The sequence below is a fragment of the Furipterus horrens genome, unplaced genomic scaffold, assembly GCF_987537825.1.
Source record: "Furipterus horrens unplaced genomic scaffold, mFurHor1.1.pri manual_scaffold_4, whole genome shotgun sequence".
In the NCBI taxonomy this organism is placed as follows: Eukaryota; Metazoa; Chordata; class Mammalia; order Chiroptera; family Furipteridae; genus Furipterus; species Furipterus horrens.
This window is the reverse complement of record NW_028327174.1, coordinates 198317984-198338382: the sequence shown is the minus strand read 5'-3', so window position 1 is coordinate 198338382 and position 20399 is coordinate 198317984. Positions and strand designations below refer to the sequence as shown.

The 20399-nt window shown below is 51.9% G+C and overlaps 2 protein-coding genes across 4 annotated transcripts in view; one reads left to right on the top strand and one right to left on the bottom strand.

Moving 5' to 3' along the window:
* The window catches only part of RALGPS1 (Ral GEF with PH domain and SH3 binding motif 1), a 222487-nt gene that overhangs the window by 53891 nt on the left and 148197 nt on the right, over positions 1-20399 (bottom strand). The window lies entirely within an intron of this gene.
* Positions 19816-20399, top strand: part of ANGPTL2 (angiopoietin like 2) — a 32842-nt gene continuing 32258 nt past the window's right edge. Inside the window, exon 1 of the mRNA XM_090274739.1 lies at positions 19816-19998. The gene's annotated coding sequence lies outside the window, so the exon portion shown is untranslated. The remainder of the gene's footprint in view (positions 19999-20399) is intronic.

Below are 20399 nucleotides of genomic sequence, written 5' to 3'. Positions count from 1 at the left end.
ACGAAATGATGGGGGTACTTGTCTGTTCCTGGAAACCTTTCAGAAGAGACTAGACAGCCCTCATAAAGCTTCCCCTAACTTATCACTGACGTTTTTGTGGCTAGAGAAAAGGTGAAACACAACTCACCAACTAAGACTGACAGACAGCCTTATTGCCACAATCTCAGAAGAAACGGAAATTACTGTGGGCAGACGGAGACGACAGAAGCTGAGCAGACTTAGACCTTGTCTTTCGAAGTGGAGACCGTTTGTCCCTCCCAGCCCTGTCCCCAGACTCAAGGACCCAGGCCTCACAGGGGCTGGTTGGAGGGGCTCTGGGATGCTCCCGCCGGCTCCCTCCCTCCATCCCCTCACATCCACGTGCAGACTGCTACTCCCACGAAAGAGTGTGTCCAGAGGGAAACCCAAATGCTCTGCCTGTTGAGAAACCCCAAGGGTGATAGATTTGACCTTGTTCAAGAAAACCACTGTCCGGTAACGGGGCCCGGGCCGCACGTGGGGAACCACTGTCCAGTAACGGGGCCCGGGCTACACACGGAAGCGGCCGAGACACGAGGTCTCCTCAGTCTAGTCCAGAGTCTGGAAGAAAGTTTCAGGACACTTTGATCAGTACAAGAAGATGAGGCTGTGGTAAGGGAGAAGCGTCAGCGGTGAAACTGCAAGAAAAGATAGAGATGCATAATGTAAGAAAAGAATGAAAGGAAAGTAAAAAACATGGCAGAAGAATAAAAAGAATTAGCACCAGAGGCAGCAACGAATGAAGCGGGTACCCTGGAAACTCACGCCGCTGATGTGAGGGCCAACACGGCCGCGTCTCCCCCGATGCCACAGGGCAGGGCGAGGGAAGAAAGCACATAGGGGCGCGGGGGCCCGGGAACAGAGGGCGGACCCAGGGAAGGGCCGACCCAAGGACTGTGTACCAGGTCCCCGGGAAGAAGCCCATCCGTATAGACAGATCCTGGACAAATGTTTGAATTATTATTATTATTTTTAACCTTGCAAAGATCCAGGCAAAAAATAAAGAGTAAAACATCCCACAGAACTCGAAAGTGACCGCGCCCCTCGAAGGAGCTGTAGGAGCCACTGCGCCTCTGCCCTGCGCCTGACGCCCCAGCAGACCTACGGCGGCGATGACAGCCGCTGCCTGCCTGTCCGGCAGCTTTCCTGCGGGAGGAGGGGCTTCTCCAAGGCAGGAAGAACTGTTTACTCTTGAAATGTTAGTGGACATCTGGCCGCTTGTCAATTGCTTTGGTTTTTTTAACAAGAAAAATATTGTCCCCTAGTAATTATGGTGCTTAAGTATAAAAACCCCAAAAGACCTGATATGTGATTTTGGACGCCATAAAGTTTAGTCAATGCGCTTTTGTTTTTCCATATAAATGTATGGGGTAGTTGCCCCATCGCAGACCAAAGGCCGCAGAGGACACCAGCTTCTGGACGCACTCTGAACAGCTGACTTGTGTTCTAGCCACACGCCCCCACCAGCATTCGTAAAGCCGGAGCCATCCTGCAGATGCTGCCCCAGCGGCTGGGTCAGAGGGCAAGCACGCGGGGGCTCTTACGGCAGGATAGGATCCGGATGATGCCGGCAAGCTCCGAGGGTGAACGCCTTCCCGTGGGGCCCAGCGGAAGAGGCATGGGGTGACCGGCTGGGACGGCACAGGACAGCCATTGCTGTCAAGCCCAGTGCGGGGTGTGGGTGCTCCCTGCGAACTCCTTGAGCACTGTGCTCGGCCACAGAGGGGCCGCACCGAGTGCAGCTGACAACAGTGAGGGTGGGCCGGGTGGGAGTGAGGGAGCCTGGGGACCCCAGTAAGAAGGTCCCTTTGGAAGTTGAAAAGTTCATCTCAGCTAAAGGGGAAAGTCCTGCCTCAGGGCACCAGAGGAGGAAGAATAATTTGCAAATGTCCTACTTCTCTGGCTGCAGTGGGTACTGCTCGGGGCCAAGGCTGCTCCTCTCCCTCGATCAGGGTTTCCTGACTGTGATCCGGCCTGAATCTCACCCTCACCAAGACCTCCATACCCAGGGATGGAGCACGGAGGGAGGGGCTCAAATGAGGCTCTGGGCAGAGGGGTGAGAGAGGGAGCCTCGGGCAGGTGAATGCTGGTATCTGAGGCCATGGCCCTTGAGCTCCTACCATGCGCCAGGCTCTGGGCTAAGTGCTGCACCTGCACAATCACATAAAGTCCTCATAAAGTCCTCATTTTACAGAAGAGGAAAGTGAGTCTCCGAGAGGCAAGGGTTTTGTCTAGGAGCACACGGCGAGGGCGTGGCCGAGCCCTGACTGCGCCCCCATCTCACTCTGGAGCCTGGGCTCTGACCCACGTGTACCCCTGCCTCACCCTTCCTCGTCCTGGTCCTGCAGGACAGTGTACAAGTGTGCGAAGCCTGCGGAGCTGGGGTGGGGTACCAGTGTTTGTGGGGTGACCCTCAGCCAGACCATCTGCTCTGGGCCTTAGAACCATCTTCTCAGCTCATCTGCCACCAGGGCCTCAAGGAAAGCATCATTACCCTATCATCCAGGTGGGGAAACCGAGACTCAAAAAAGTAGGGTGATTTTCCAAAGGTCCCCTGGCCAGTAGATTGAGAAGTCAAGAACAGATGACATGGCTGGGTGGGCCGTAGTGATCACCTTTCGGTCGTGAATCTCTCCGTTTTGTTTCATGCCACAAACTGAGTCCTGTGGTCCCTGCCCTTTGAGATCCTCAGTTTGGGCCTGGAGGGCTGAGTCATAAACCCTGGCCTCAGAGAGGACAGATGTCCTTCTGAAGAGTGGAAACAGCTTTGGGACAGAACAGGATTTAGTTCCAAGTGGATTACCAAGAGCTCAGACGGAGTCCAATTTAAGCCTCACCAAATCTCACTCCAACTGGCTCACGGGCCCTGGCTCAGCCACATCCCTGGGCTGAGGCCTTCAGAGCCAAATGCTTCCTGCAGTAGAGGCGTCCACTCTGGTGCTAGCACTGTCCCAGCCGTGAACCTCAGGACACGGCCCTCTGAGATTTCTCAGCTTTAACAATAAGACACCAGTGTCGACCAGTGTGGATGGGCTGGGCTCGGAAGCGGGAGGATGGCTGCCTGCTGGAGCGACAGCTGCCCCAGGATTAAGCCCTCTAGAGGACAGCCTGTGAGCGAGTCCCACTGGTGCCATTAGGGTGGGGGCTCCGGAGCAAGGCGGTCTGTGAGGAGGACCAACTCTGCCACTAACCTGTTCTCAGTGGCCTCAGAAGGTCCCTCAGTCCCTCTGAGCCTCAGCTTTGGCATGGAAGCAGCGAGGCGGTGGGCCCAGGACTTCAGCCGACATCAGAGATGACACCAGGAGGGGTCTGGGCCAGCCCAGGCTGTCCCACCTCGTGCTGCTCTTGAGACTGACTCCCTAGGTGCCAGGAGGAGAGGGCAAGGCTGGCCCTCAAGTTTCCTTCAGACATTCTCCAACTGGGAGTCCTGTCCCGACTCGGAGACCTCTCTGCCTTGGTAATTTTGGGACGCCTAGAAAGAAGGGGACTTTTTCATCTCTGACTTAAATTATACATCATGCACTAACGTTCTAACTCTGATGGCTTCTAGAATTCAAATGAGACATAAACATACCCCCAGAAGCACAGAGTCTGCATTCATTACCAGGACCACCTTGGACAAATAAGAGGGATCACCAAATCTATTTATAGTTTACACATCTTTCCACTGTCTTTCCTTTAAAACCTCTTGAGGTAGTTCCCACACAAACAAGGTAGAATGTTCAGCCCCAACAATCATTCATTCATTCGTCTGGGCTTAATGTCTGGGTAGAGAGCAATGAAATCATGCATGGGGAATGGAGAAAGGGTATAGGGGCGTGGGCAGAGAAATGGAGTGGACGGAGAAATGTAAATTAATAAATAAAAGCTCTCATTTAAAATCCATTACATCATTAAATTTAAAATAAGACCATAAGACCGATGCTGAAAGCTAGCAAGGCTGTGGTGACAGGGCCCATGCGTTGCTGGCAGCAGGGTACGTTCGTGCAACCTTTTTGGAAAGCATTAGGGACTCCAAAGTCAGAAAACTCCTGCTAATCCCACTCCTAGGAACTTATTCTGAGAAAATAATTTGAAAAGAAAGGAAAACATTGTGTGTTGAAGGAAATCTACAGTGGTTAGAAATAAAACAAAACAACAAAAACTAAAAACATCTGAATGTCAAACAAGGGGGTAATAGCTAAGGAAGTTAATAAAATAAACTATATGACAAAAATATGGGAATAAATGTACGGAAACATTACGTGCTGAACTGGTGGGATTTTAAGTGCTTAAAAAATTTACAGTAGTGTTATGCAGCTGTTCGTGCATTTTTGAAAGAGAACATATTAATCTTTAAGCAAGATAAACTTTATTCTAATCATTAATATTAACTGTCAGATTTAAGTTTCTCACCAAAGTAGCAGCGAATATGTCATATATTATGTAAATATGTACATAAATATATTTACACACTTATTAAAAAAAAGCCCCAAAAGAAGAGTGGTTTCCTCCCCAAACACCAGTAAACCTCATGTCTCTCCTCTTCCCAGTTACAGTATTCCCTCACTTATCGCGGGTATTATGTTCTAGACCTCCACCGTGATAGGGGAAAATCCACGAAGTAGGAACCTTACATTTATTTTAGTATTTATATATATTTTAAGGTTTTAGAAACCCTTCCCACACACTTATAAACCGTTCCCAGTCCCTTATTAACCTTTCCCACTCCCTTATTAACCTTTTCCACACTTTTATAAACACTACTTATGTTCTTAAACATATTCTACACTCTTAAACCTACGTCACTTTAACATACGTAACAGTACCGCAAAATCCCGCAATATAGCGAAAAATCCGTGATAAATATAATATTTTTAAAAATCTTGCAATACAGTGAGGCCGCGATAAGTGAACTGCAATATAGAGGGGGATGATGGTACTTCATCAGCTGCCCACTGTGCAGGGCATGAAACGCAGGCACGCCCCCGTGGCTCAGGGGTCTTATTTACAGCCAGGAGAACGGCACTTGGCAGCTCTCAGGGACTACGCAGACAGAGTCCGGGCTTCGCTGACCTCACTGGACCGGCCCCGTGGCTCCCTGCAACATCTCTATGAGCTCCTGAGCTCCCACTCCTGCTTCCCTCTAGACACGCCTGCCCTCCCGTGGCCTCCAGAGTCCCTGCCCCATCAGCCTTCACCCACAAAATTAGGCCAGCCCACTCAGGCCGGCATCCCGGGCCCTCCGTGGTGTGGCCACACACTCATGCACCGGACACTATCCCGACTCTCAGAGCCCGAGACTAGGGCTTCTCCTAACGTACACATGGCGGGTCAGTAAGGAAAGACGCACTGGCCCCAAGCCCTCCATGGATGGGTCCCCTGCTCCCTGTGAGGTGACCAGCCCTCCGACACGGAGCCCTGGGCATTCATTGCCGCTGCGCAGGAGAAAATCTGGCCTGCCAGCCACCTCGACTTTCTTCCCAGCACCTGGGGAGAAGGCAGAAGAAGAGGCAGGAAGCATCTCCTCCCAGAATGTTCCAAATGAAGCATCTGACATTCAGAGCGTTACGCCCATTTTCACCAACAGACCTAAGTGAGGCTGGACTTTTACAAACAGCTGTGAAAAACACCAAGTCCCGGAATGGGCCACTGAACACGTGCTCCAAAATGACAGATCCGTACCAAAGATTCACTTACAAATAAAGTAAAATGTGATAAAATTTTATGTTGTAATTTTCTATATTCAAACATTTTTAAGTAAAAGTTACATTTTTTAAAACTTTAAGAAACGGTATTAGCAAAAGGCTGCCAATTATCCTTACTTGGGAAAAAAATATCCTTTGCTTACATTGTTGGTGTTAATTCCTTCTTCTAGGAAATAAGGATGATAGTTTATATTTTCTCCATTCTCCATTTTAACAAGTTGGGAGCCTGTGAGAGTCTCCAAACTTCCTTTCTGAAGTTCCCTTTGCCCATGAAATCGAAGTCTGGGACCCACGAGCCTGAGATCATACGAGGTTCTCTGGCGCGGTCGGCGTGTTGGTTGGCATGGAGTGGGCCACAGCTGGAAACCCCAAGGGTGGCTTCTGAGCAAGGAGGGTGAGAGGGCCAGGCAGGGAGGCCGCTCTGTGTGGCTGCAGGCTGCCTGAAACTTACAAAATACTCGAAGATTGAGTAAGCAGGAATTGCAGTTTGGCACAAAAATCTCAAGCTTGAGTTCACCTCTTCCCTTTTTTTTTCTGTCAGAGCTTCTGTATCACTGTGGGGCTGATCGCCGGGACCCCAATCTCACTCGTACCCCCAGTCCCCGACACCTCTCACTGGCCAGGCGCAGGCCATCACAGCCCCGTCTCTACATCTGTCTCAGGAGGCATCTCCCAGCCTCTGCCCAGGCTACCAAGTGCTGCTGGAAGCACGCACCCACCCACGTCACAAGCCCCTGATTTCCAGCCGAGGCAAGGCTCCCGGCCCCTCCACAGTCCTGCCCCTCCTTGGTGCCTTCCCTATTCCCGCTGGTGGCTGGTTTTCCCCGACAGCTGCCCATCGCCCCCACCCCCAGCTGTCCCTCCCTGTGGGCTCCCTGCCTCCTAAATGAGTGACCTCGGCTTCCTGCTCTGCTCCCTCACCTACCTCCACCCACCTTTCCCCCCCGGGCCGCCACCGTCACTCCATCTCCTCTAGCAGGGACTCCCTGGGTGACCCCGTGTTTATCTGGGGTTCTTTAGTGTCTCCCTATCTACACTCTCTTATTTTTTAATGTTTAAAAGAACATGTCTTTTCCGATTAAAAAGGGAATTTATGTTCATCCTGGAAAATAGATAAAAGCATAATGAGAAAAATAACTGCCTGTAATCCCATGGCCGTGAAATAAGCGCTCTCAGGACTGAGGGGTGTCCTTCACATAAACACACTCGTGGGACAAGCCGACCGCACGCTGATGCGTGGTTCTGGTGCACTGTTCCGTTGGTGGGAAGCCCCAAGGGTCTCATTCTTCAGGGAAAGTGGAAAGGGTCTCAACCCAAGTTAGGGACTGAGGCCGGACACCCCAGGTACCTTCTGAGAAGGACCCTGGAAGTGGGCAGGGGACGCTGCAGGCCCTTTCTGACTGCACCTAATCAGCTACCTCGTTCTACAGGTGCCCAGATGGCCCCAGGGTCTGGCAGTGAATGGCCGCAGCCCACACATCTGACTCTCAGTCAGGCACACGACTTCTGCAGCACCCTAGAGTCAACTCTCAAGGTGGGGAGAAAAGCGGGAAGGGAGGGGCTGGCAGTGACAAGACAGCCCAAGCGCCCTCTCCTTTCCTCCTACGTACTCAAAGCCATGATAATGGCAACAATAATAATCCGTCGGCAGCCGTCCGTCTCGAGAGACGATGGTGTAGCTTCTTAAGAGTCTATCTGCACCGCCGGGAATGGCTGTGCAGTCCGACTCGGGAGTGACATGGTATCTGTCTCCTCCCGTGTTGAATCAACATCTTGCGATGACGCTGAAGCTACAGAGCCTGGGCAGGGTGATCTGGAGGGTCTGCTGTTGCCCATGCAGCAGACCCCCCCTCTCTTCGCAGCTGAAGGATCCAAGGGAAAGACGGAGTCGATACAGCTTGGCTTCAGGTTCGCCGCAGGAGTTGCCGGTGTTGACTACAACGTCAAACTGCATTAGGGACTCCGGCTCCGGATTTTCTGTCGGGGTTTACTCCCTTAGCCTTTCCCCTGAAGAGGTATGCCGCAAGGCAGCGGAGGTTTTTTGGAGTCAGAGTTTTCCTTCTCTGATGTACCCTGACTGGAAGATCGAACCAGCGACACTTAGCTCGCAGGCCGATGCTCAATCCACTGAGCTAAACCAGCCAGGGCTAACAATAATAATAATCCTAGTAATATAAAAGCTGACCATGCTGGGAGCGCACCATGTCAAGTTCAACAACACCTGTCATTTCTGTTTCCCTCAAAGTATGGACACACTTCACTGAGTGGGTCGTAGGTGGTCCAGGGATAGATATTTGTATTCATTTTAGCATGTATTAGAAAAACTATAGCATATCAAACCCTTAATATTACAGATATGAATAAAATAGATTTAAAGAGAAAAAGTAAGGAAGATAGTACAAATAGTGAAGATGGTCACAAAGGTCGCAGGCAGTCCAACCAGGGACCGAGTCCTCCCAGGAGCCACTGCTGGTGATGGCACCAGGACCCACAAGGGGCTCTTGCCTGTGAGCAGATGGATGGTCTCAGAGGTATGCCTGACAACGTGCGTAGCCATGAGTGTCTGGCCATTGGCATGGCTGTGCATCCCCACTGAGCTGGTGAAGTGCTCCACACGGGGCAGGACGCCTGGAGGAAGTGCTTGGCCACATAGTGCCCTGCACTGTGGGGCAGGTACTTGGCATATTTCCTCTTCACCACAATGTGATCCTGCAAGGAAACATCACTGGTCTGTCCATCACCAGTATGCCACGTCCCCAAGAGCTGATGCTGGGGGTCTCTGATACTGCAGATGCAGCCATCTTCCACTCAGGTCATCCTGAGAGCGCAGCTGGGGAGTCTGTGCCACTCTGAGTGGACCACGTGCCACCCTGGCACCAACAGGAAGAGCCCTACAGGTCTCTATTACTGGTCATGCCCACTGAGGCATCTGCAGCCAGCCCAGCCAGGCACAGTGGGCTGGGTTCAGGAGCATTTTTGCGGCTACTGAGCAGGGTGCCCCCTTCCTGAGAAGGACGGGACTGGGGACTGGGCGATGTGGGCAGGCAAGCCTCCGGTGGCCCCAGCAGTCACAACTTCCTGGGGCCTCCCTAAAGTCCGACTGACCCAGAGTGGCAGGTCTGGAAATTTCTCCCAGCCACAGGCCACACCAGCAGCCTCTTGGGGACAAGGGCACAGGGTGGCTGGTCAAATCTTGCCTTGCCAGGCCTGTTGCATGTTAGCACAGCACAGCATGACCCACCTTCTGGACAAACCTTCCTCTGAGGCAGGACAAGCCCAGACAAGGCACCATTTCCCTGAGGTCTGGACGTGTCTCTCACGGAAGGATCATCTTCCAGCCCTTGTAAGGACAGACACCTGAGATGTAGGGGCTGAGCCACGGAGCAGAGCATAGGGAGAGACAGAGTGACCCTGTGGGGGCCCGTAGGACCCAAACGTGGGATCCTCATCTCTGCCAGGACCAGAACAAGAGCATGAAGAACTCAGATTAAGTTGGAACTAAAGCTTCTGACCAGTGAAAGTGCTGCCTATCCACCAGTAACTGTGACCCTAGCAGATTAACGGTAATCTAGTAAGTGCCACTAGCGGGACGCCCAGTGGATGTCAGGCACTGGGCTCGATCATCAGCGAGCTCTGTGGAGTCCTCACACATCCCCGAGGGAGCTAGTTTTATGCCCATTTCACAGCCCTGCCCACACTGCCGGCTGGCTCACAGCACCCCTGGGCCTGCCTCGGGCTTTTCCTCCTTAATGATCAGTCTGTACCGAAAAGCGGCTTCCATTCTCTGAGGGCTGTCTGCTGGCTCCACATCACATCTCCCTGAGCCCTTCGGGGGCCCCGTGAGGCCTGCTAGGTGAAAGGCTGGTGGTAGCGCTGACACCCACGGCCTTGGCCTGGTGAGCTGCAGGAAAGATCTTAGGTGTGGAGGAGAGTAAATCATTCCTGACCCTTGGCCATGAGGACAAAGGCATCTCACCCCTAGGAATGGGATGAGCACACCTTCCTACAGAGATGATGCAGGTGAGTGTGTCGAGAGCTCACGGGCTGTCATGCTTCTGGGGGCCGGGACTAAGGCCAGCATTTCTCCGCCATTCTTCTTTCTTTTTCTCCTGCTTCACCGAATTGCCGTCACTGCCATGGCTTCCCCGGCAGGCAGTGCCAGTGGGTCTCATCGGTTTAGGTGCCGCAGCCAGCCACAGCTCAGCAGGGCCTCTCTGTCACACCTCTCTCATGGAGTAGAGGCTCCTCGGGCAGTCTGGGTCCTTCTGGGCATCTGGTGGCCAACCTGGGGTCGTTAGATGACTGAGGTCATCACTGCCTTATTGAGGAGTTTGAGTCAGCTGGGAGCTAAGTGGGAAGTGCTTAACTCTCTCCAGCACCCACTCCCCACCCAGGCTGCGCTGACTCTGCTTTCTGGTTTGGGGCGGCTGGTCCCTCAATGAAACCTGGCCCAGATTCTGTAACTTTGCTGTCACTTTTCGTTATCAGCATAGTCGCATTTCAAGATTTGAGATTTGGTTCTGTTCATTTGAAGACTTGATTTGAAGCTCATTTCTTTTCTGCCTTCCCGTCCTCCCCTCGTCCTGGGGGCTTGGAGGAGGGGGATGGAGGGTGTTCTGCTCCTTACCAAGTCCCTTTCCTTCTCCCTGTGAACCTCCTCCCTAACTGCTTTCAGACTCCAGCAGACCTCCCTGGGCCCGCCCTCTCTGGGCAAGTGAGGTCTGCTCAGGCAGGACTCCCCTGTCCATGGTGGGAGGGACCTGGTCTGGTCTGGTCCCCCCAGATGCAGGTGGTCTCCACACGGGTGGTGACCTGGGTTTCCCAGGGACCTGTTCATCTGTGTCCTGGCCCTTCCATCGCTGAAGAGCAGCCAGCCAGCCCTTCTCTGCCACCAGAGCACACGTTCCAACCCCTTCTCTACGCTGGCGTACCACCTGGGCAGCCACAGCTCCTGCCCTGCTGCCAGCCTCTGTCCTCCTCACATGGAGACCCAGTAACATCTGGGGTAGTTCTGACATTCTGTGAAGGCCACAGGGAACTGAAATGGGAGGGTGGGACCTAGTTCTTCCTGATACCAAAGTCCCTTTAAGTCCTGGTGATTCCACAGAGTCCCACCTTCGGAGACCTCTGCACCAGTTTCTTTGCTCAATATGACCCAGACTTTGGAGGATGATGTCACCACCCTCATCTTCTTCTTCCCTAGAGAAGGAGGGGGACTGGAAAGCACACGGCCCCCTGCCCTTAGCTCCTGGGGGCCCTCCCATGCTCCACAGAGGGTTTAAGGGTTCTGCAGTTCATCACAGGCCCGGTCCTTGGAAGGACTCTCTCAGAGCCTCCTCAGTTGGCCTTGGGGAGGACAAACAGCTGCCTCATCTCAAAACTACACTTGTTTCAAGTCCAGGACCTTCTTCTTCCTCATAGCACCCATGCTGGATTTACAGGAGTGGGTGTGGGGAGGAGCTGAGCACTGGAAGTGGGGGCAGGAAAATTGTATGTAGATTATATAGTTACTCTCAGCTGTTCAGAAGCTCCGATTTATTAACAATGAGGGGGTAAGGTGTTTACTTTTACTTAATACATACAACATTTCAACAATAAAGAAAAAAGAGCTGAGTAAGTTCTGGGGGCCAGACCTCGCTTTGAGTGACCTTGGACAAGATATTTGACTCTTCTATGGCTCAGTTTCCTCATCTACACAGTGGAGATTAGAATCATCATACCCACAACAAGAAACTGTGAGCTCTTTGAGATAATAAAGAGCCTCACGTTGTACCTGGCACACAGTAACCATAAACTTCACAGCAGACATGGTGGCTATTATTCATAGGCATTTTCATAGGCATTTTCAAATCCCAGAGTTAAGAAGAGGCACGAAGGGGGTCTTGGGGGGAAGGATCACGAGCCACCAGCTCGGTGTCCTCAAGGGTGCTCCAGCCCCGGCGAAGAGCCTAGCACAGTGCCAGGCACGTGCAGGCCTGAAACACATACTTTGTTCTCTTAATTCCGAGAGACTATTAATCTGCTACTTATTAATGAGGTGTTCTGAACACAGGTTTAAGCTGCATTTGGTCCAGCAACCAAGACAGACTGTGGATCTTAAAAAAAATGAGGAGGAGAGACCCCTCTGTGTACGGAGGGTGGGCAGCCCTCCCATCCTGGCCGGGCAGGAGCCGGCAGCTGTCTCCCGGCGCCTGCTGGAGCTGGATGGCGGCCGTGAATACTTTCTTTCTTGAGTGAAGCTCCTCTCTGTGTGTGCTGAATCACAGCATTCACGGGGGGAGCGGGGACAAGAGCATTTACTACGTGGATACCAGGCATCAGCTGGGGCAGGGGGCGGGAGACCTGGCTCTAGCAGGAAAGGAACGTGAAACCAGCTCCTACCGCAATGACTCTCTGACCCCCTGTGGTGGGTGCTGGGGGAGGGGGGGACAGATGAACGCTCAGACCACAGACCTCGGCAGGGGGGTAGAGAGTGGGGGATGAAGAGACCAGGCCCAAAATAGGCTGAGTGTCTGGGGAGTCAGCTGGGATTTGCCCCTTCCAGCAAGTCAGGGCTCAAGCATTCTGTTTACCAAATGCTCTGCACACATAGAAACCAGGACAGTCTGGGTTCCATGTTCAAGGGGGTGGGGAGGGTCCCCCCAGGGTGGATTTCGAGGTGTTGGAAGCGTCTCTGCCTGGTGATTTCACCCTGGCCTCGTGCCTAGGAAGGCTGCTCCATCAGTGTCCTGCCAGAGCCTTGGTCTATCAGCCCGGCTGCCTCCGCGGGCCCCAGGAGAGCTAAGTAAGGCCATGAACTGCTCCCTGCTCCTGGGACAAGAGTTCCAGCAGGTGTCTGTGGGGGAGCTGGGGTCCTCCCGCACTGACCATACAACGTCCTCAGCCCCTCATCTCCTGTTTGGGACAAGGGTCTTGTCTGACACAGGCAATGCTCCAGAAGTAACAATTTTTAAACATTTTATATAGAACGGGGATGATTTAAAACAGCTTTGAAAATTTCCAGTGAATTTTTTTATTATGAGGCTACAAAGAAGAGCAGCAGACTAAAACAAAACCTCTCCTCCCTGTTCCCCAGCCCCCCTTCCTGGGCACTGTCCCCTGCATCAGCTGCAGCATGAGAGAGCAGGGACAGACCAAATGAGCATTCCTTCAGATACTGCTGTGATGACAAAACGAAAACCAGGCAACTACAAGGCTCAGCAAACTGGCTGAGTAAGCTGACCTGGAGCCCAAACTCTGGTGCTCAGATGGGCTTAATAAATATTTGTTGATTGACTAGCAAATGTGTCTGACTGTCAGGTGACGTCCAGACTTGAGGAGAAACGCTGCCTGGACTGTCCCCAGGCAGGGGGTTGAGAAGTCATGGATGACATCGAACACACACAAGCTAAAAACAGGTTCTCAAAGCTGCTTTGTGACTGAGCATGCGCCGTGTTGACATTTGTCTGGCAAGCATGTAACAGTGGCTTCATAGGGCTTTCTGCACAGCCTGGACGTCCTCTGTGACCCTGGGCAGGACAGGATAACCAGTAGCACTGCTGTAGAATCCTCCCATAAATGCAAGTCTCCTAACTTCGCAGCAGGGCCAGGAAACACGTGGTTCCCTGCCAGGCCCAGGGAAGCAAGTCACAGGGAATAACCACAATACCTCCAGGAGAGGAGAGGACCAGGTGGCTCACTCTTAGCTTATAGGCAGCTGTTTTATTAAATCTGGCAGTTCTGCCAGCTTCCTGATGCTTGGACCCTCCCCTAGGCCCTTCCAAGACCAGCAGACCAGGAGAAGATGGGCCCTGCCTTTTTTGGTCCTTAACTGTGGGTCAGCTTCGCTGGAACCTTGGTCACTAAAACTGCCAAACCTCCTCGAATCTAAGAAGTCATCAGCTAATAAATGCATCTTATTCTAACAAAAAACAGAAACCACTGCCAATTAAACCCTGACATGCTATTATCCTTAAGAGGTATCCTGATTTCCAAGATCTTAAAACAAGACAAAGTGTCAGAACTGAAGGAGAGGCAATCTGTTTTCAGGACCACTGTGTTCCTGCTAGCTTTGAGGTAGGCCTTAATCCCAGTCCCATTGCTTGTTACCTGTGTGGCTTGGTGCAAGGGACTTTACTTGGCTAAGGCTCTGTCTTCTTGTTAATAGAACAGAATAATAATACTTCCCTTATAGGTTTTGAGAGGAGACAATAAAGAGATACTTATAGAATGCTGAGCTTGATGTCTAGTAATCACAAGGCTTGTGGGGATAACATGTTTTGTCATCTCCTGGTTCCCAGGTGGGTACACTGAGCTGAGCCAATCTATGAATTACTGGGACTGGTATTTCCCCAGATATGACCTACAGCAGGGAGGGAAGAGATACGAAATTAAGAAGGTTTATGGTAGGGCAACAGCAGCAGTGAGTACAGGAGGTCTGGGTGAGAAGACACATTCAATTGGGATATAGGGAATTCCTGTTTCTGAAATGGAGGAGTGATTGTATTGAAGTAACTCTCTGGTCAATAACAATGATAAAATTTGGACACTAAATAAAAACAAACTACTTGAAAGCACTTGAAAACAACTCGAAGCAACAGAAACCCAAGAGACATGGCCCTTGAAAGGTCGGAAGCACACCAGAGCACTTCCCAGTTTATAGTGATACACGGAAAACAGAACTAAAACAGAATGTAGCAATGTTCTTGGCTGGGAAGAAGGGAAAGAGGTTAGACATTGAGACTGAAAATTGAAGAGGAAAATGCTATAAGGGAGAGGGCCACAGAGGAAAAGCTCCAAAATTCCTGTATAAATCCCCCCACCCAAATCCTTAGTTAACCCCTAAGTTGTCCAAGGAGCCCCAAAGCTCCCCCAAAAAAGCAGTAGCAGGGAGGCAGAGAGTTCAACAGCTGCCTGGAAGATAGAATTTGGATAAGTCCTGCCAAATTAAAGGGGCTGAACAAACACTCGTAGCTTTTGATTTAATTCCAGAAAAACCATGCCTTGTCAAATAAGCCTAGTACTAAAGGTTATACCCTAGGGCTATGGGCAAAACCAAAATAAACCTACCTGAATAAAACCTGAAAACCAAGCCTTCACAATCTCAAGTGGATATGACAGTAATTTGACTGCCTGCTAGAATACAACAGAACATTCTTTGGAGGAAAATACAGTCTTTCTAATGTATTATCCAAAATGTCAAATATACAATTAAAATATATAGACATGAAGAAGCAGCAAAATGTGACACACAATCAAGAGAAATAATGGTCAATAAAATCAGACCCACTGATGAACTAGACGTTGCAATTAGCAAACAAGGATTTTAAAATGGCTATTATAAATATACACAGGATTTTCAAGAAATGAACACTAGAATAAATAAATGGATTGAGAATCTCAGAAGAGAAATGGACCTATAAAAATAAACCTAGGTAAATTCTAGGACCAAGAAATAAAATACCTTACATAACACACATTTTGGATGAAATTAACAGCAGATCAGATACTGTAGAAAAGAAACTCATCAAACTTGAAGATAGGTAATAGGAATGATACAAACTGAAGAACAGAGTGAAGAAAGATAAAATAAATAAATACAGTGACTAGTGGGACAACACCTAGTGTGTAAATGGAATTCCAGAAGGGAAGGGAAGAGAGAATTGGGCAGAAAAAATATTTCAAGAAATAATGACCATTAAGTCCCCCTACATTCCCAAAGTCAGTGAAAAACATCAACCTATACATAGATCTAAGAAGCTCAGTGAAGCCTATGTAGAATAAATACCAAGAAAACCACATCTACTTACACTGTAGTCAAATTACTAAAAATCAAAGACAAAGAGAAATCTTAAAGGAAGTCAGAGAGGAAAAGATCTACCATGAACACAGCAACAAAAATAAGGAAGAGAACTGACTTCTGATTGGAAATAGTGTAGGCCAGAAGACAATGGAAAGGCATTTAAAAAGTTCTAGGAGGAAAAAAAAAAAGTCAATTTGGGATATACGAAGCGTGAAATGCCATCCCTCCCCTCCCACGGACTCCCTTATAGCACACATTACCCATGCCCCCACCCCCACACTCCTACCATGTACACAGCGAGTTCACCACCCCAACAACAACAGAAATACTGTAACTGTCAGGAAGGTGATAAGACACGAAAATACATGAAATCATTTATGCAAACTGTCAGACATTAGGATTCTTTGTATTCTGCCACCATGTAAACATCACACACTTTTCATCCTGATAAAAAGTCGAATAAGAACAATGAAGGTTCTCTCCTTCTTAAATGCTTTAGTCACAGGACACTTTGGTCCCACAGGCTGGTGGAAATGTGGGAACGGTGCTCCTACAGAAGGTCAAGGGGGATTCCAAGATCCATTAGCAGTCAAGGTAGAAACGTGACAAAGATGTTCTGGGTAAGAGCGGGGAACAGCGTGGGGCCAGGGGAGAGCGGCAGCAGCACATGCGTCTGGGCAATTGCGGAATGTTGAACGCCAGGCATTGTGCTGAGCGCTTCAGGGGCATTATCTTAATCCTCATACTAACCCTGAGGAATATTATCAGTCATTTTCTAAAAATGAGAAAACTAAGTTTGAAAAAGAATCAGAAAATGGCCCAGGCTAGTGACAGCTTTGGGACTTGAGTTCAGCTCAGTCAGACTCTAAGCCACAGCTCTTCACCCTTCCCCAGTAGCCACTGCACGGGGCGGGCCCAAACAAGGGCTCTGCGTGGCTGCACCCACGCGTGGCCGCGCCCACATGTGCCCCGGAGCTCAGGGACGCACAGCCAAGGAGGTACTACGAATGACGATAGCCAGAGTTCACTGAGCACTTACTATGTACTAGCCACTGCGTGTCGCACTTAATGTGTCACATCTTAATTAATTTTCACAACAGCTCTGTGAGGTAAATCCTTGTATCATCTCCATTTTACAGGTGAGCAAAGTGAGGCTCAGAGCTAGAGCTAGAACTTGACTCTATGGCCCAAGGTCCCCAGCAGCATACTCAACTGTCCAAGGCCACCAAAGGGGCAAGGGTTATACAAAGATGGGCAGAGCAAGGCCTCCTGTGCTTCCCCCACCCCCGACTTAATGAGGTCCTAGGAAGTTTGAATAGTGAAAAGAAATCTGTTTTCAAGGGACTTGGGCCGTAGCTGTTCCAGAGGAAGGGGAAGTCCAAGGAACGCCCCCTTCCCCACTGACCTAGTCCAACTGCCTCTCTTACCAGGATGGCCGCAACCATCTCCCACAAGCTCGGGATCACTTGTCTGAAGCTCCCATCAATCAGGCCGCATGCAACAATTAATGGGGGCTTTCAAAGTAAAAGCAAGTTGGAACACTGCCATGCCTGAGACCTTTCAGTGGCTTCCAACCATCCTTGGGATAAAGCCCCACCTCTCCCAAGGCCTCAGCCAAATGCGCTTCTCAGCTCCTCAAAAGATCTCCCTGCACCTGCTCTTGCCTCGGGGTCTGCTCCAGTTACTAATGCTGTGCAACGAATTATCGCCCAAACTCAGAGGCCTAAAACCACCATTTCCTTGTCCTCAAGGATTCTGTGGTCGGGAATTCAGATGTGGAACAGTGGAATGGCTTATCTTTGCTCCCAATGCCTGAGGTCTCAGCAGGCAGACTCTCTAGCTGGGGGTAACTCCATGGCTAGGGGCGGGAATCATGGAGAGGCATCATTCCCCACATGTCTGGGGTTGATGCTGGCTGTCAGCCGGGACCTATGTGTCAGATGGCCTCTGCATGGCGGCCCCTGGGTAGCTGGACGTCTCAGGCTCTGGCCTGCCTCAGAGCTTCAAAAGACAGTGTATCAGCCCACGAGGCGGAAGCTGCACTGCCTGATCTCACCCAGCCCTGGAACTCCGGTAATGCCGCTTCCACTGCATTCTGTTGGTTACAAGCAAGTCACCAACCCACCTGGATTCAAGGGCAGGGGGCAGAGGCTCCACCCTTCAATGGGAGGAGGGTTGAGGTCGCTCTGTGGACCAGGAGATATTGTTGGGGCCATCTCTTCGAAAAGGCAATCCATCACGTGGTCTTTACGTACTATTTTCTCTGCTCAGGCCACCATCTTCTCTCCAACCTCAGCACCTGCTAATTCTCAGAGTTCAGGTTTTAGCTGAAGCACTACTTTGTCGGGGAGCCTGCCTTGACTGCCCTGCCCAGGCTTCATCAGGCCTCAGGCTTAGATACTCCCTTAGCACCCAAAACCTCTCATGCACCCCAGTCTGTCTGCCTACCTCCCCTCCTGACGGTGAGCTCTGCAAGGACAGGGACTTTGGCTTCCTGGTGTTGGCTCAGAGCAGGTCCCTACATCCTGGAGATGAGGAGAAAGAGGAGGGTATATGCCAGCCTCCAGGCTATCAAAGGTATAGATCGGAGAGAATCCAGCCCCATGCCCTGTGCCTCTGCCTATCCTGAGCCCCCAGCCTGCCATGGCTCCACCCCCAATGGCCCCTCCAGGCCTTTTAGAGAGTCCACAGGATGCCTGGGCATCTTCACCCCCGTGGTGGATGCAGGGAGGGCTCCTGTCCAATCCAGCTGCCTGGCTGATGGGACCTATACATACCGGGGTCTTTTGGCGGACACACCTTCTAAAAAGGGATGAGACTGACACAGGGAAATAGGAGGTCTCCGCACACTGGGAGAAGGTGAGGCAAGAAGAAAAATGTGCTCCCTGTGAAGATAGAAGTGGCAGCCCTTAGGAGGTGAGGGCCATGATGGGCCCACTTGCCCAGGGACGAAGAACGTGATAACTGTGCTGGGGGTGGGGCGAACCCCCATTAAAATTCCTCTCTCAGTTTGTACCCAAACATAGCACCACTGCCACCAGCAGCATTTTTTAAAAAATATATTTTAAAGGAAAGAAGAGTCACCACCACTATGTCACGTGGCTGTTGTCCAGGCAGAGGGACACATAGTGCCTGGTCGCTCCCTTCCCAGAACTTGCCCTCCTGCCGCATGTGGGATCACTTACTTTGGGGGTTCAGTGCCGTCTTCTCCCCTCTTGCTTTGACTCTTAAGCATTCTCAAGTTCCCCCTTGATGACAGACTGTGCTGAGGACTCTGAGGGTCACCCATCATTTCTTCCTTGAAGAACCCGAGGAGGGCTGGGGTCAGAGCAACCCTTGGCCCACCTGACTCCAGTGTCTGAGTTCAGCCCACTGAGGCATCCGAGTCCCATGCCAAGCCCTTTCCTGAGTGACTTCCCAGAATCCTCGCCGTGGTCCTTGGAGGCAGACTACTAGTATTTGCTCATTTGCTGGTGCATGAATGGGATGCCCAGAGAGGTGACTTCATCAAAACCACCAGTGGGAAGTGACAGTGTCTCTCCAGTGCTGCCCTCAGCCCCCCAGCTGTGGTATTTCCACTGTCCTAGGATCCTGCCTCCTGCTCTGTCACAGCACAGATGCCCCTGGCTTCTGTGCAGACAGCCTCAAGCTCCCTTCCCCAGGGTTCAGAGACGGGAATGAGGCCTCTAGGAAAGCCATCTGCACGGGGCTGCCCTGCCTGCCCACCTGGCTCTATGGGGCAGTGCTGGGGAAGGACCCTGCTCCCTGCAGCTTGCACACTGGTGCCTGCACAGCTGGAGCAGATCTCAACCCATTACCTGAGTCAGAGGGGAAGCTTTTTGCCTTGCAGAGCGAACCAGGAGCTGCCTGGGCTTTTGGGAGTGGGCAGGCCAGGGAGCAGAGCTGGTCAGGCTCCTCGTGCCAAGGAAGGAGGGGGCCGCGGAAGCCGCCAAAGCGGGCTGGGGCGGGAGGGGCCAAGCCAGCTGGGGCTGGAGCTAGTGTGACATCACCGGGCGGCCCGCCTCTGTCTGGGGCTGAGGGGAGGCCCGGAGCCTTTCTGGGGCCTGGGGGATCCTCTTGCATTGGTGGGTGGAGAGAAGTGCCTGCAGCCAACCAGGGTCAGGCTGTGCTCACAGTTTCCTCCGGGCGGCATGTAAAGGCTCCACAAAGGAGTTGGGAGTTCAAATGAGGCTGCAGCAGCCAGCCAGAGGACGGACTGAGCCCTGAGCGGTGCTGCCTGAGCCCAGCCCTGCAGAGCATGGCCCGCAGGCAGCCGCCGGCTCCCACCACAAGAAGAGGCAGGGTGTGAGCAGCCCCGCAGGACCCCTGGCCGGCCGAGCGCCACTGTGCAGGCGGAGCAGAGCCAGCAGAGGCTAGTGAGGCAGGGCTGCTGGGTGGCCAGGCAAGCCTGCGACCTGAGAACCGCTGCTGGCGGCCATGGACAGGCTGCCCCGCTGACGGCCAGAGGGAAGCATGTGAGGAGCTGCCCGGGCGCCCAGCAGGAGGGAAGAGGTAAGAGGCTGGCTCAGTGGCACTGAGGGACAGGAGGCGAGAGGCAGCAGCTGGCTTTGTGTCTTGGGGCTCTAGACCCTAACCTCTCCGGTTGGGGTGCGTCTGCAGCTGGATCCCAGAGGGGGGTCACTCCTGCTTTCACTTGGAGCCAAACAAGGCACGTGCAGGGGCAGGACCAGTGGATGCCGGGGCAGAGGGTGGTGTTCTGGGCGTGCGGTCGCGGGCTGGGGTTCCGAGGCTTCATCCGTCAGCCCACTCTCCTCCACAGACAAAGAGCCTTTGGGCGACGGCGGTGGCCCCTGAGCTCTGAGGCATGTGCACGCGTGTGCTCTGCGTAGGTGTGTGCCCAAGGGGCCACCAGACCGGAGGAGTCGCGGGCATCAGGGCAGCTGAGCACCCGG